This window comes from Periplaneta americana, chromosome 12 (assembly GCF_040183065.1).
Source record: "Periplaneta americana isolate PAMFEO1 chromosome 12, P.americana_PAMFEO1_priV1, whole genome shotgun sequence".
Lineage (NCBI taxonomy): Eukaryota > Metazoa > Arthropoda > Insecta > Blattodea > Blattidae > Periplaneta > Periplaneta americana.
The window spans coordinates 110357015-110373696 of NC_091128.1; the positions used below are offsets into that span (position 1 = coordinate 110357015).

A 16682-nucleotide genomic window follows, 5' to 3' on the forward strand; every position below is an offset into this window, starting at 1 on the left:
GAGAATAAAGAGAACTGTGTTAGCGGCGATGTTGCCAGACTACTGCAACTTCCAACTTAATTTTCTAATTAACCGTGTATTTCCTTTATTCTTTTAATAATTATCATAATAAATTTTCCCCTCCATTACTGCATTAAAGAACCCCAGTATTAACATAACCTTTCCTTGTAATATTCCCAACTGTTCCAACCTAAAACCTTATCTCAGTCCTGCCATGGACCAATTCCTCAGATTATATCCTTTGTGCCTTTTCATGCTTCCCATCGCCGTACCGTAGATAACACTGACCTCTCCACATCACGGCTGATTCTTTAATTCTGCTGACGGCTATGCCTTCCTTCGTCTTTTGCCCCTTCATCAGTCTCCAGTTGTCTGGTGACGCTCTGTTTCCGTGTGCTGACTCCTACATTTCTCCCCTGTCACTCGTTCTTGTTGCCTCTTTACTATTTGCTGAACTTTTCGAATTCCTACTCGTCTCCGCAGTGCCGTACCTGACATTAATTTCGTTGCTAATTTCACCTGTTTGATTGCTTATAACATTTACGTATCTGTTGAGATTTTTGGTCATCATTGCTTGCTGATTTGCTTCTGCTAGTCTTTGTATAATATCTCGCTCGTTTCTTTTCTGTTGCTGTATTTGATTCTTCATCCTCGATTGTTCAACTTCGATCCAAAATTCTGGCTGATCGTCATTCGTTTCCCAATATTTATGATCGTGAATTTTTCCGTTAATTTTTAATTTGTATTAATTCATAATTGCAAAACGCTCTTTAATTCTTGCTGACATAAACTCAATATAAACAGAATATTCAGTACTCAAATGGTAGAAAATGTAAATTTATGCCTTTTGAATAAATCTTAACACTAGTTTGAAGAGGTACCTATAAATGAGACTTTTTCATTGTTGGGAGAATATAATAACAATAATAATAATAATAATAATAATAATAATAATAATAATAATAATAATAATAATAGTTTATTTAACCTGGCAGGGTTAAGGCCATACGGCCTTCTCTAACACTCAACCAGGAGTAAAGCACTACAAATTTGCAAAGTAAAGTGCACTACAATTTTACACACAAAACTGAAGTAGATAATCATTAATCATAATATAATGTAAACAACAAGTCAGTAAAAATCAAATTTAATATGTAACATATAGAAAAAAAGGAAAATGCATAATAAAATGTGAACATTAGGTCAAAATAAATGAGACATGCAAAGTATAAAGATATAAGACAATAGTAATATTGATGATGATGATGATGATGGTGATAGTTTTAGTAGTAGTAGTAGTAGTAGTAGTAGTAGTAGTAGTAGTAGTAGTAATAGTAATAATAATAATAATAATAATAATAATAATAAAAATAGTGAAATATACAAAGCATACAATGAACACAATATTTTTAGGTACACACAGTAAGGAAAATAGAATATACAAAAATCTTAAGTTTCGACCTTCGTCTTCAGGTGGATAAGAAGATCAGATAGGTATTTTTTCTTTGTAGTCGTTATACGTAGTTAAATTCATGTAACTGACCACTTGTTACGAGTATAATATCTCTATTGCTGATTTGATTACTGAAGACGAAGTATATCAAATTTTCGGAACATGATTTTTTTCTGTTCATTCATATGCAACTGAAAAAACACATGCTACTTTTTTTTCTCAATAGTACACCATTGCTTTCGTTCTAATTTATAATAACACTATACTACTGTACTATTTAAAAACATATCGTCGTTGTTCCTGCAATAACTCCTATGTGACATATTTATCGATTTTCAGATTTTTGCTCTATTAAATAACTTAAATAGTGATACAGCAAATAATAAAATCTCCTATATGTAATTATATTTTTTTTATTTCGAAAATGTAAGAATTCACAGTCTCGTATGTACGGCTGTCATAGGATGAATAAATGTGTTTTTTCTTCCTACTGAAAAATTTTATATTTTGCACATAGGAGTTATTGCAGGAACAACGACGATATGCTTTTCCTACCGAACTGAACTTGCAGTAAAGCTGTAAACAATGTACTTGCCGCTCTATGCTTGGTAATTTATTTCTACCCTTAATTTTGCCTCAGTAGACTCAAGAAATTAGACCCAGACTATAGCTTCAAAACGTTGAGAAATATTGAAGATCTTGCAGTATGAAGACAGCAGCCTAATTTTTGTCAACTTTTGGGGTAGAAAACTATTCATAAAAATCACCTTTTACTGAAGACAAAAGAAATTCTCCGTAACCGAAGGCTTACTTGCTTACAGCTATATACAGTAAATGTGAGTAGTTAGCAGCTGATACTTCCTTACCAGAATGAGGGTGAGTATTACAAATATGAAGCAGTTCCCAGCACCAAACAATGAAGGGGCAAGTGCAAAACCTGTTATAACCTTCCCACTTATTCTCGTATCTGCCTCCTCCTTGTACCAATGCGTGGAGCATTTGTTTAAAGTTCAGTTCAAGTATTAACTGGAATTCGACTGCACCCTCCTTGCTATAACGTCGTCTATTAAATCTCAGCACACAGTTGTAAAACCGAAAATCTTATCCAGAACTTCGAGTTTTGCTCGCCTTTGCAGTGCCATAAAATCTCGTGATCGTATTGTTGTTATAAACGGTGCGATCGTTTCCAAGGATCTTTTATAAGATGTATACATAGCAGGAGAGCCTAAAATAGACAGAAAGTACACAAACATTACGAAATGAAAATTGAAATGCGTTGTTGGCTTTCTGTGCTCACACAAAACAGCAGCAATACGAAGCACTAATCACTCTGATAACATTGGCGTCTTTGTTATGGCTTCAAGTGTTGCCGGCCTTCCTGAATAGCCCCTCTTGTTCAGCCCAGTGACGTGATAATATGGTGGTTAACACTTGATCACATAGGGCTTCGAGTCTGACGGGCCTCTCCTATAATGGATATAACAGAACATGTAGAAGGTTTATGTTATTTTTCCGTCGATAACGTAAGCGAACAACGTGAGGTCTGTTTCGTATTCTGTGATGTTATTATAGACTTGTAATGTTCGGAATGGTTGTAAATATTTGAACATTTCATCCCATTTAAAAGTAATAGAATATGAGATTTATTTTTCTGTGGAATTTTCCTTCCGTCGCGGGTATGGATATCGATGACAGCTTCTTGCATCAGCAATACAAACCCTGTTCTTGATTTTGTGTACACAAGGAATTAAGTTTATCTGGAAGTTAATTGGGTAGTAGGATGAGTAAACGAAGAAGTAAATTTTATAGTTATTGAGCACACACAATTTAGAAAAACAATAATTTAGGTGCAACCGTAGTTCAGTTAGTCGATGTATTCTCGCTTGAAGGAACTGGGTTTAAATTTCATTCATGTTCTGTGAAATTAATTCTGCCAAAGGGAATGAAACAATTGCTTTGCAATCTTGAAGTCATACTCCACAATAACAATTTTTATTGAAAGGAAATTCTGTTTGATAACTTTTATTCATTATTGCTGCAGAGTAGATTTAATTTCTCTGCCTTTGTAATTAAATATTTCCCTCATTACCATCGCATCATTGTATCGTCTTTGCGTGTAGTTTTAAAGGGAAATGTATATAGAGACTGGCACAATAAGAATAGAATATTGCCAGAATATGAGAATACAAAATGAATATATCAATGCTGAAATATCTTCATTTCCAAAACATTGGGGAAGGTTTACATGATTATTTACAAAACAAGTCTTCAGAGATTAAAAGTTTTGTCTATACTTCTTAATATGCTTCCATATAAAGTAGTCTACAATAATTCTGCATAATTAAAACAGTTTTACAGCATAATAAAATTCTTACCTGATCGCAAGAACTAAGTAACTCAATTTGTTAGACTGAAGAGTTCTTACATTGGCTGGACTCAAGACTGGTTACAATACGACACAAGTAACTTTTCTATGTTTTCTGGCAAAAGATTGCACCTTCCGTCAGAGGAGAAATTAAATACACAGCAGAAGTTATGGTTGAAACCGTATTAAAATATTAACTTATACTAATGTAGGTATGGCAACACTGAAAAGACTTTCACTGGATTCGAAAGAATGAGCAAAGGTGGAATGGGAATTGGCGTAGAATAAAGTTACCTATTTCCGTGATACCCCTAATTCCGTGATACTTTTTTTTTTAAATTGAACGTCAGTCAAAGCTTTGGCGTTCGACCATAGGTCCAGACATCTTTTTCGAAAGATTGCATCTTTCGCCTACTTTTGAGACATCGGTGAACTTCTAGCAAGATACCCAACCCCGTGACATTCAGTGAAAAAAACGTATTATCATGGAAATAGTATCACGGAATTAGGCAACTTTAACCTAACTTACTTATTTTGTTTTGGCATTGACGCTATGGTCCCGCGCCGTGGCGTCGTGGTCTAAGGCATCCTGCCGAGGACTCGCGGTACGGAATGTGCGCTGGTTCGAGACCTCATGGGGGAAGAAATTTTCTCATGAAATTTCGGCCAGTGTATGGGACCGTTGCCCACCCAGCATCGTGATGCACTTGGGGAGCTATGACAGGTAGTGAAATCTGGTTACGAAAGCCAGCTATAACGGTTGGGGGGATCATCGTGCTAACCACACGATACTTCCATTCTGGATGGATGATCGTCCACCTCTGCTGCAGTATGTGGACGTGAGGCCAGCAGCCGGCTGGTCGGTCATGATCTTCATGGGCTGTCATGCCTCGGATTATTTTATTGACGCTACGAATTTAATCACTGTAAAAGAGAATTCGGAGATTTCCCTTTCCCTTAGGAATCCTGGAATATTGGTGGAGTGGGTGACTTGGGTTTTTAATGTCCGTTGAAAAACATCGCTAATGTCTATAGGGGTCAACAACTAAATACAGAGTGGATGTGAAATAACCCTGCAGATTTTCAGAGCGAATAGCTCATGTTGTATGCAACAAAAAAGTGTAATTGATGCAGAGTTCACAGTTTTCTCAGAAAAAAAGTTTTTTTCCCCCCAAATGTTTAACACCCTCTTACTCCATAACTATTTTGAATAGAATTGTGATTTTTTTTTTTTTCAATATCGATAGAAAATCTAATAAAGAATTACCTCTCTGGCGTATTTCAATAGCGTGGGCGGTTTCTGTGTAATTTAAATTTCAATACGACTAATTTCAGGCCACTGGATGATGCAATCAGCTTGCAACATTGTAGCCCGAGAGGGAGGTGAGAGGTAGTTAACTTAGAGAGACAGACTTGAGTTCGTTGACATCTTATATCTATATTACGAGAAGAAATAGGAGTATGTTAGTGGCGATGTTGCCAGACTGCTGAAACTTCGAACTTAATGTACTAATTAACCGTGCATTTAATCACAAAACATAATAGGCCTATAGGTTTTTTTTGTTCATTTAAGTGTAGGCTCTACCTTATCGTTCCTTTCAATCTGCACGATTATTCCACTTCGACTCTGTATGATATATATCGATAAAATGAGACTAATATGAATGTAAATGGATTTAGCCATTTGAGGTTTCGTATTCTATTTAAATAAATAAATAAATTAATTAATTAATAATAATAATAATAATAATAATAATAATAATAATAATAATAATAATAATGTGCAGATGTTAGTTTCATTATACGAATAAATAGCAAATATTAATCAGTACTTAATCTGTTGAGCCAAAATTTATATAATTTTGATCTAAATGAAGTAATTGTACGACAACCCTCTACTTCAATTCAAATTTATCGTAATTGAGACAGTATAGGAAGAATGATAATAAAAAATGTCTTGTGGCAGGGTAATAAATAAGTTGTAATAAGACCTCGTACTTAGCTGATGATACGCTGGTAAATTTTGAAAACGAGAAGCCAAGTAGATTGGGGTAGCCGTGTGTAGAATTTGAAATAAGGGAATACAGGGCTCATCGATCGCTTAGTCTTAAGCAAGACTTCTGAGGGGCGTAATTTTCAACAGTTATTCTTGTACCACAGGTTAGTGCTCATTATTATCAGTTTTAAATAGGCCCTATCAGTTTATGATTTCAATACCTGACAAAAAAGAGTTAGATAGCGCGCTATTATTAGTGGCAATGTTGGTTTTCTGTGCCCGGTTGGGTTGATCTACTTTTGGGAATGGCTGTCCAAGAAATATATATATTTTGCTTTCCGGAATACGAATGTTTTGTTTCTTGTTTTACTTCATCGTGTATGATTTCTTTAATGTGTGTCTATGGAATGATAATTCAAGGGAATGAATACCTATAACTGGAAATATCGTTGTATCACGATTGCTCTAAAGAACAAAATTCTTGCCAAACGCGTATGTAAGAGAAAGTATGTGTCATATCCGTGACGCCAATTCTTCCACTTCAGCTTTACCCATTCAAGGGATGTTGGTTGTTCCGTTTACGACTGTTAGCCCTTCCTTTCTTCGCGGGAGGCTCCTCTTCCCCTCCTGTTTGCTCAAGATAGAGAAGTAACAATAGGTGCATACTCGTACGCTATACCTCAACAACTTAGCGGCTATTTGAATATGCCGGTGACTGTATTAGTTGTTTGTATGTACCCTGGAAATTTTTTATACTTGTAAGAAGAAAAAAGGCGTGTGCTTTATATAAACTGTTTGTCAATTGTCTTGTTTTCTTTTGTGACTTGTGGTGGTGATGGTGGTGGTGATGTAGGGAAGGTAAACACGCGGCTTAGAGCGGCCGGCGTTTGCTTGCTTTGTGGAAACGCCAATATTGTCAAGCCACTCATCTTTGACTTCACTTTATATTTGAGCAGCCGACTCCCCGATCACTGCAGCGCCATCAACAGATCGCTTGTACTCTTCCAGGAATAACGCACCGACTTGTATTTGTTCAGTGCTTCTGACTTATTCTACAGTTTTAGCCATAGACTCAGATCGTCAGGACCTGGGATTGCTTACCCAATATGCACATTGCTGTTCCTGACGATACGTCTTAATCGGAATTACAAAGACTCTTCACTGTGGCTCAAGTACCAGAGTTACTGGCAACACATCCAAAGGACTCGGGCAAGATTTACTTTTCTTCCATGGTAACTAGTAAGCAGAAGGTCCATTTCAGAGATAGCAATTTCGCTTAGCCTATATTGTTTGAGGTGGAAGTTAATTATGTTAAATGAATAATAAAAACACTATTGTGTAAAGATGGCTCGCTGCTACGTTATTGACAGCGAAAAGGAGCTACTGTAGTATCTGTCTCCTCTATCGAAGAGCTCCCTTAGCTCAAGGGTTAAGCGCTGAACTGTTAAAGAGAAGACCCAAGTTAGAAACCAGTCTGGTTTGTCTTTTCTGTATTTAGCTTCTCTGTGTTATTCTACATTTTACAAGCAACTTCCATTGCGAGCAAATTTATTTACGGAAAATAAAATCCGCGGGTGGTAGCCCTATTTATTGGAGAGTAATAAATAATTAGTAAAAAGAAATAATTACTCTTATTATTATTAAATAATATATTTAATTTACTAACGTATCATATTTCACTGGCCGACATGGTCTTGTCCTCCTGCAAAGTGGGTAAAGCCACCGGCATAGCTCAGTCGGCTAAGACGCTTGCCTGCCGATCCGTAGTTGCGCTTAGGCGCGGGTTCGTTTTCCGCTTGAACTGATTATCTGGTTGGATTTTTCCGAGGTTTTCCCAAACCGTAAGGCGAATGTCAGATAATCTATGGAGAATTCTCGACCTCATCTCGCCAAATACCATCTTGCTATCACCAATCCCATCGACGCTAAATAACTTAGTAGTTGATACAGCGTCGTTAAATACCCAACTAAAACAACATGGATAACATTTGAAAATAACTTGAAATTAGTCTGTGATTAAGAGAGAAGATGGGTGACATGATGGTTATTTTGGATTAAAGATAACATTTCTTTTTGTTTTTTGTTTTTTTTTTTTTTTTTTGTAAAATTTAATCAGCAATCTATTATTTAGAAAGTAGCCTATGTTGACAAATTTTCAGTATCCTCCAAAGTTGGGAAGCTTAAAAAATACACCGTATTTAAGTGCCTGCCTTAAATTTGAATGACAGAATTTAGATGATTTTCGCAAAGAAATATGGAAATAATTTGATGTAGCTACACAGTTATTCAAAAAGATCTTTAAAGTTTCATAAAGTCATACATCTGTAGTGAATTGGCATGACATAGGCTAACTTACTAAGCTTAGCTATATCAGAATGAAAAATCAACTATACAAATTTCATTTCGTAACCTATTGCACATTGCGCATGCGCCTCGGTAACCACACGGCACACATCGATCCGATAATTAAATTACTGCTATACATGAGTGAGCACGTCCTCGTCGATGTTCCAAATACTATCAGCAATTCATTGTCGTGGCTCAGACAGCTCTCGTGACATGTGATAATTTATTTAATTTTATTTATTTCACCTTGCAGAGCTAAGACCAGCAGGCCTTCCTTGCAATACCTCCACAGGTAGAAGTCAAATGGTAAGTCCGGCGATCGTGGTGGCCAATTGCAGAAAGCCAGGACGCTTCGTCCTATTCACCGATGTGGAACATGTTGGGTTCAGATACCTCTGGACATTATTAGTCTATGGAAATGTGGGGAGAAGGGGCTAGTCTTGCTGAAACAGGCAATGTTTTTGTCTTCAATTACCAGCCATTTCCAATACGAAATGAAACTTGGAGAGTTGCTCTTTCCATTCCGATATAGTAGGCCTACGTTATGCTATTTCAATTCCTTACAAAATTGTGACATTGGGAAACATAAAAAAGTTCTGTGCGACGGAAATTAGTCTTCGATTGCCATGGAAATGCTTACTTTGTATCCGATAAAATGACAATGTGAACTAGTCCATTTCTATACACAAAGCGACTTCGCATATAGGCCTATAGGCCTACATAACCTACTTGTAAGGGTTTATTATAATCCACGAGGAGTTGCAATGTATTTAAAAATTTAATGTTATTCAGTTGTGCTTTGACATGGACGCAAAACAGATGCGTACACAATACATGCGTAACTACAGGAAGTTAATACAAGCTTGGCATTATTCACGTACAGATGGATAAATAACTTTTATGAGATATGAACCGTATTTCCATATGCTTATATATCAGCAGGCCTATACCAGTTAATTGTTAATTGTCTGCAACTGAAAAACAGTTCTTTACTTGTCCTCTTAACAGTACATTGTATTTTAATTAACTATTACTTGAGAATTGACTGTTATTCGTATCTTGTATTTATTTATCCTAAATCCTGTGTAGACGTTATAATAATTCATAAGGATTTCCTCAAATTTCCTGTCAGTGTTTGTTTTTATATTTATATTTCTTGAACCAAATTTAATACTTGAAGTTTTTCCTTTATAGGCCTACTTTTATTTTGCTGGCGATTCCGTACAATAAAGCCTAAAAGCGATCTCGGACAGCCCATCTGTGCTGCTTCGAGATTTTGGATATTTCTGTGGTTTCAAATGCAAATTACACTACCTTATCTCGGAGATGATTTTGAAATGATGATATGTAATCTTATTTTGTATCAGTTGTCATTTGTGTACCAAAGTGAATTTTAATAACTACATTCATTTTATTGTATTTCTGTAATTTAATATTTAGATAAATTTTATATTCTAAAAATGTATTTTACAACTACACAAGTCATTCGGAAAGTAATGGCAACACTGCTAGTACTCAGCTCCCTTAGCGGTGACTAATGTAAGCTGGTAATATGAGATAGAGTGGTGCCTGATACGTGTTATTTAATAATAATAATAATAATAATAATAATAATAATAATAATTTATTTTAACTGGCAGAATTAAGGCCATAAGGCCATTAAGAATAGTAGTGGGCCAATTATTGAGCCTTGTGGAACACCATAATGTGTAATAATGAGACAACCAATTTTCACCTATTGAGACTAATTACCTTCTGCCATGAAGATAGGTTCTAAAAATATTTAGTGTAGACCCTCGAATACCATAAAATTCTAATTTTGATAAAATTAACTTGTGACCAACACAATCGAACGCTTTGGAGAGATCACAAAATACAGCATTAACTTTTGACCTATTTTCAAATTTCTTAAAATTTCGGTTATTAAAAGCTCAATGGCATCATTTGTTGATTTCCTTTTTCTGAAGCCAAATTGGTTAGTACCAAAGAGATTTCAATTTTCGAAGTAGTCATAAATTTGACTGAAAATTACATATTGGTCTGTAATGTAAGTCTAAGAATACATACATACGTATGAATGAACTTACAAGCTACAAAGAACAATTTGATTTCGATAAAAGTTACGTATATACAGGAATTACTTATGATGAATTAAACAGTAAATTACTATGAACTATTAATTAAACAGTGGTATTTGTAAGTTATAAGGTAATATTCTCATTTATGCTCCATATGCAGTGATTGTAATGTTATCTACAACGCCCTAGCTCCAAATAAATACAAGAGCAGGACCACTTCAAGTTATCTTAATTGTTATTTATGATTATGAATTTGTATTGATCCCTGATTCTATTCCAATTGAAATGCTCGTGGATTCTGAATATTAGATCCTACAGTCGCTTTTTGGAACAACATTTGCGATCAGCAAAGGACTGGAAGTTCCGAAATCTCTTTAATACTCATGTCATTGTGCTTCGCAATAGTGCTCGCCACGTGGATGTCCAAGTGGTTAATTTATTTAACAGGTGGAACTGGATAATTTCGAGCATCCTCCGTATTCTCCGGATATGAATCTCTATAACTACGATCTTTTCCCTAAAATGAAAGAACCGCTAAGAGGAGTACTCTTTAGAAATAGACAGGTAATTTTAAGAGCTGCTGTAGAGCAGTCAGAACTTTTAGAGCAAAGTGATGCTCTGGATGACAATGACACCTTCCAGAAGTGTGGCGACGGTTACGTGATGCTGTAGGACAGTGATGTCAAAGCAAGCGCATTTTTTTACCTTGACGTCATGCGCGGGCATCAAGCGCTAGGTATGGAAGGAGCAAGGATTATGTATATGAATAAGCAGCCTGTTGGATTAAAAAAACAGTGGTGCACATACTTCAAACGGAATGTGAAATTTTATGTCGTTATTTGTATATGGCTTCTTTCTGTTTGATATTATGTACACTGTCTGCAAAAAAAAAGTACTAACGCCAATTTCTTAATATTGCAGTTTTGTTTTAAACGTTAATAACATAATAAAGAGTTAAGAAGGAATATTCACATGAATTCCATAGTAGTACAGGTTACTTTAGGCCTACTGTACTAAGTGAATGAAACACATAATTCTTAAAGAAAGTGATAGGGGGGCCTATCCCAAAGAAAGAGAGTGGGTATGACATGACAAGTTTGAATTAGTATTGATCGCATCTTTAGCCTTATAAAAGAAGTAATCAATAAACTAATCAAAACAATATTATTGTACAAAGCAAAGTTACCTAGGACTATATACGTTTTAACTGTAACTAATATTACATAACAAAACTCTTATCGAATTATACTTTTAAGGTGATATTTGTACCTACGCAACTTCCTATCATCAGAATATTAAATTATTTTCTCGAAATCTGCTGAAGCTATAGAGCTGATGTTTTTACAACATATGGGCATATTTCTTTTTTATGATGTAACATTAGTTGATTTTTTAATTCATTTCCTTACAAACATTTTCCATGCGAATATTTTCAAAATTTTGAATGCACTTTCTTCAGTATTACGTATTTACGATATAGCCTATTAGGACGGAAACATTGTAAGGCTACTAAATACACATACTGTATCTGAAAATTTCACTTTTCTGTAAAAAAAAGTTGAGAAAATAATTATTTTGAATAAAAAAGCAAACTTGTGAAAAATGAGCATTAAAATTAAAACTTACTTACTTATACTTCTCAGACAAATCTAAAAATTAACGTGGATAGTGTTTTAATAAGTTCTCTTCCCTTTATCCATTGAATCAGTGTTGGCCATCCCTGTATATAGCTCGACCAAGCGGCATGTAGGCTACTACCTCCTTCGTCTGTCTCTTTCCTTTCCGTTGTAAGGCGCTCAGGCTCTCCTGAACTCTAAAGCGCGCGCTTGCGCCTGTGGGCAACAATTGACATGACTGCTGGTAGGAGATTACTTAAAAAATATATGTCAATATCGTGAATAAATTCTTAATTAAGATGTTGCCATTAATTTTCGAATGACCCGTGGTATAAAGTCATAAACCTGTTCTAATGTCTTCCTGTGTCTATTTTCACTCTTTTTATGTTTCTGCCACACATTTCCATTGTTTTAGATCTTGAAACATATATGTTTATATAAGTTTAGTATTTTTGTGCAGCTGCGAATTGTAACTCAACCTCAGATTTTATTATTTGATCATAACATCTACTTCTAAATTGCCAAAATATAAGCTCTTTCACTAAGAATTCTACTTTGTGTATTCGCCTGTCGGAACTTGCACCAGGCTGATACTCATCGTGTGGGGGCTGTTTTATAACTTTACAACGTGCGGTGTGATACTCTTCTTCACCCTACCTGTATTTTAGAAATTGTTCTCGTGAAAGAGCTAGAAAGAGCTCCGCAGCAATCATATTTGGGTAAAGGCGCATTTTGGTTGAATGAAGTTTTATTGCGAGGGTTTGTGGCTATTGTCACAGGGGATATTGTTGAAAGGGTTTTAGCGGCATTTTGAAAGTCCTGTAATTTCCGACAAACGTTGGGACTGCGGAAGTGGTCCCCACACACAGGTTGGTCTTAGTGCTCTTCTCTTCTCGCAGGACAGATATTGAGTTGAGATAAATCAGGTAGGTAACAGATTCTGCCCCAGTTCAGTTCGCTACTGTAAAATAAAGATAACTGTACAAGATAAAACGGGAAGGTAACACACTTAACTCTCCTTCTCTACAACCACGTTCTCTTACTTCTTCTCCTATACCATACACCTATCTTCTTACTCATCATCTTTGATCGTCTTTTGGTTCACCATTATTATATTGCACGAGTTAGATAAATCTCATTATTTATATTTATTATTTGTTAGCCAATAAGTGAAACTCCACAGCAGCGGTTGCCAACCTGTGGTCTGCAGAACCAAGTTGACATTTCAAACGGTATTTTAACTAAGCTTAACTTTATCAACTTCTCTGATTTTTATCAAATTGAAAAATTCAAATATATTGGAGCAACTGTAACAAATATGAATAACACTCGGGAGGAAATTAAACGCAGAATAAATATGGGAAATGCTTGTTATTATTCGGTTGAGAAGCAATTGTCATCTAGTCTGCTGTAAAAAAATCTGAAAGTTAGAATTTATAAAACAGTTATATTACCGGTTGTTCTGTATGGTTGTGAAACTTGGACTCTTACTTGGAGAGAGGAACAGAGATTAAGGTTATTTGAGAATAAGGTTCTTAGGAAAATGTTTGGGGCTAAGAGAGATGAAGTTACAGGAGAATGGAGAAAGTTACACAACGCAGAACTGAATGCATTGTATTCTTCACCTGACATAATTAGGAACATGAAATCCAGACGTTTGAGATGGGCAGGGCATGTAGCACGTATGGGAGAATCCAGAAATGCATATAGAGTGTTAGTTGGGAGGCCGGAGGGAAAAAGACCTTTGGGGAGGCCGAGACGTAAAGGGGAGGGTAATATAAATGTATTTGATGGAGGTGGGATATGATAAAGACTGGATTAATCTTGCTCAGGATAGGGACCGATGGCGGGCTTATGTGAGGGCGGCAATGAATCTGCGGGTTCCTTAAAAGCCATTTGTAAGTAAGTTGTATTGCATTATTTTTGTTTATGCCACATGCCTCTTTTATGGTGCATCGACCTCGGTTAGGACTTAAACAGGAGGTTAACCACGGTTAAAATTGCTACCCAACCCTAATTGTCAGCCAATAGTAGCGCATACTGATAGCTTGAAATTTGAGAATGTATGTAACCAATTTGTTATGACTAATTATTAAATTTTAGCTGTTATTTTATTGTAATTTATTCATGTAAATTTATTATGGATCGAATTCTTCCCTGAGCAGGAGAACACACTCTTTCAGGGGAGTGCTAGAATTTTGTTAATTTACAATTTTTTTACATTGTATTTTTCTGGCAATAAACATTATTATTATTATTATTATTATTATTATTATTATTATTATTATTATTATTATTGCCAAAGCTGTTGTGTCGCTGTGATCTCGCCACTTACCAAATGATTGACGGCAGATATGCAAACATTACCGATCCATAAGGAAAGCACTTGAAATTGGCTCGATGGAGTAGGGATAAATGACAAGGGCACAAGGTGATGTGAATGCATGATTGAAGTTTGATGGAGGTTAGTGTGAGGTGCGTCTGAAAGCATCGTCCTACCAGTTTCGCAAGGATGTCCAGATGCATTATGGAAACAGATTCAGAATAACCGGTTCTGAGATTCGATCCACCGTCACCTAGGTAACAGCCGTGAGATACGCAGCGCCCGTGCGAACTGTGTGGGAAAATCCCTCGACATCTGATTTGTAATTCTAATTGCGACGAATCCATAGTTTTACAACTTGAGGGCACGGGCAGACCCCTTTTTCAGCCTCTGCTTCCTCTAGCCAGTCTCGTTGAAGGGCTCCGAAGATTCTTGATTTAGGCTATTATAGTTTCTGAAAAGAAAGAAACCTTTAGAGAGGTCATTCGAGTATTTGTGTGACATTTTAAACAATTTCTATGTATACAGTAACATCGAATATGCAAGTCTATAATTTGGACATCAGTAAAAATGGAGAAATTTAAAGGAACAAGTCTTCCTGTGGAAGGACACAAATGGTCAAAGACAACAAACGAATTCATTGAAATTATTTATAATAGAAACAAGGAACTTCCAGGATTCTCCTAGAAACTTATCAGTTCAGCCGAAACTTTAGACACTATAAGTTAAAATGACAGAGTGTAGATGAATAGATGTGCCATCCGTGAGAAGGGTTTTTAAGTCTAGTTCACAAGAGTCCGATATGACAACAGAGTCATGAGGATTGGCCAATGGATCTTGTAAACCGTGCGCTAATTTATAAATGGTGGTTAAGAGAATTAAAGACCTTTAACGGTGCCAAAGGGATATTGAATGACAAGAATGACATCTAAAAGGAGTGGAGGCATGGCTCTTATATTCATAAACTATAACGAGTAACGATATAAACTTACAAGATCAACTATTGGTCTCTTAATAGGGAATTGTCTTTTAAAAAGAACCTCCACCCTATAGAACTCTTCCACAACTCTATTTCTGCAGTGCTTGGGAAAAGTGGCATAAGTCAAGTTCCACAAAAAAATTTTATTAGTTTACTGACAACTTACGGAATATCTGCTCGCTTGGGAAAAGAGACATAAGTATTTCTCCCATTAGAATAATTCATACAGAAGAAAATCAAATCGACATAAACCAGTGTGATGACAGTTTTTTCCTTCTCCTGTAAAATTAACATTTTTGACTTGTGCCACTTTTTCCGAGCACTACAGATTTGCAAGATAATATTTCTCTGCTTTCAGGTTAGAATATGTCGGCTGTCATTTCTTGAAACATGTGAATCTCTCAAACGTCAATGAGGAGCATCATTACTTTTATCTCAGTCATTGGCTTAGGCCTAACAAGAGATTAAGATAGGGGTTGGACAGTAGACCTCGGGTCCCTGTGCATGATCAGTTCTATTGCCTTTTCTCCACAAGAAAAAAATAATAAACATTTTACTAGGTTCAACAAATTTATAAGTGGCGACTCTTCATTTATTGTTTACAACTGAAGAAGTTATTCAGATGCGATAAGATAATACTGTATTATGTTTCCCCATAATTCCTTTGAAACGATTTACTGTAACTTAAACTTTTTTCACTCAATAATAGTAATAATAATAATAATAATATTAATAATAATAATGATAATTATAATTGATAATGATAAAAATAACAATATATATTTTCTTGTGGTGTTAATGCCATCAGGCCGTCTCTTCCACACCACCAGAAATATGTATAGGTCTACATACACCCCACCAGAAATATGTATAGGTCTACATACAAAATTTTGGAGCAGTAACTAAGAAATTAATTAATGTATTTCGTTTTCACAAAAAAAGAACGTTTACAATTACAGTAACACAAAACAAAAAAAAAGACAACGCGAAAACATAAAAATTGTTAAATTTGTACACTATGAAACAAAGCTTAAGACTTATAATTATATTAATATTAATAATCTAAATAACTAAACCAGAAGGGACAACTAATAATGCAAACAAGAAATAGTTTATAAATTATTATTAGACAAAGGCTGTAATCGACACATCTAGTAACTTACTAGTAATAAACTTCATTAGGCAGAAAATAAGTTTCTAACTTAATTTTGAATTTCGATAGCGTTCGGCAATTCCAGATGTCACTGGATAGAGAATTCCAAAGACGAGGTAATGATACTGTATAGGAGGATGAATATATTGATGTTGTGTGATGAGGGATAGAAAGAAATGCTTGATTCTGATTCCCTACTGTTGTGAGAAACTGAAAACGTGCTGCTAGGTAGGCCTAAGTAGGAGCAGAGGTATGCAAGAGTTTAAGTAGCAGTGTCAGTGAATGCATGATTCTTCGATCCTTCAGGCGAACCCATGATAGAAGCTCGAGGGAAGGCGTTACATGATCAAATTTGCGCGTATTGCAGATGAAT

At 35.5% G+C, this 16682-nt stretch overlaps 1 protein-coding gene across 1 annotated transcript in view; it reads left to right on the forward strand.

Moving 5' to 3' along the window:
* The window catches only part of Wnt6 (Wnt oncogene analog 6), a 265120-nt gene that overhangs the window by 70412 nt on the left and 178026 nt on the right, over positions 1–16682 (forward strand). The window lies entirely within an intron of this gene.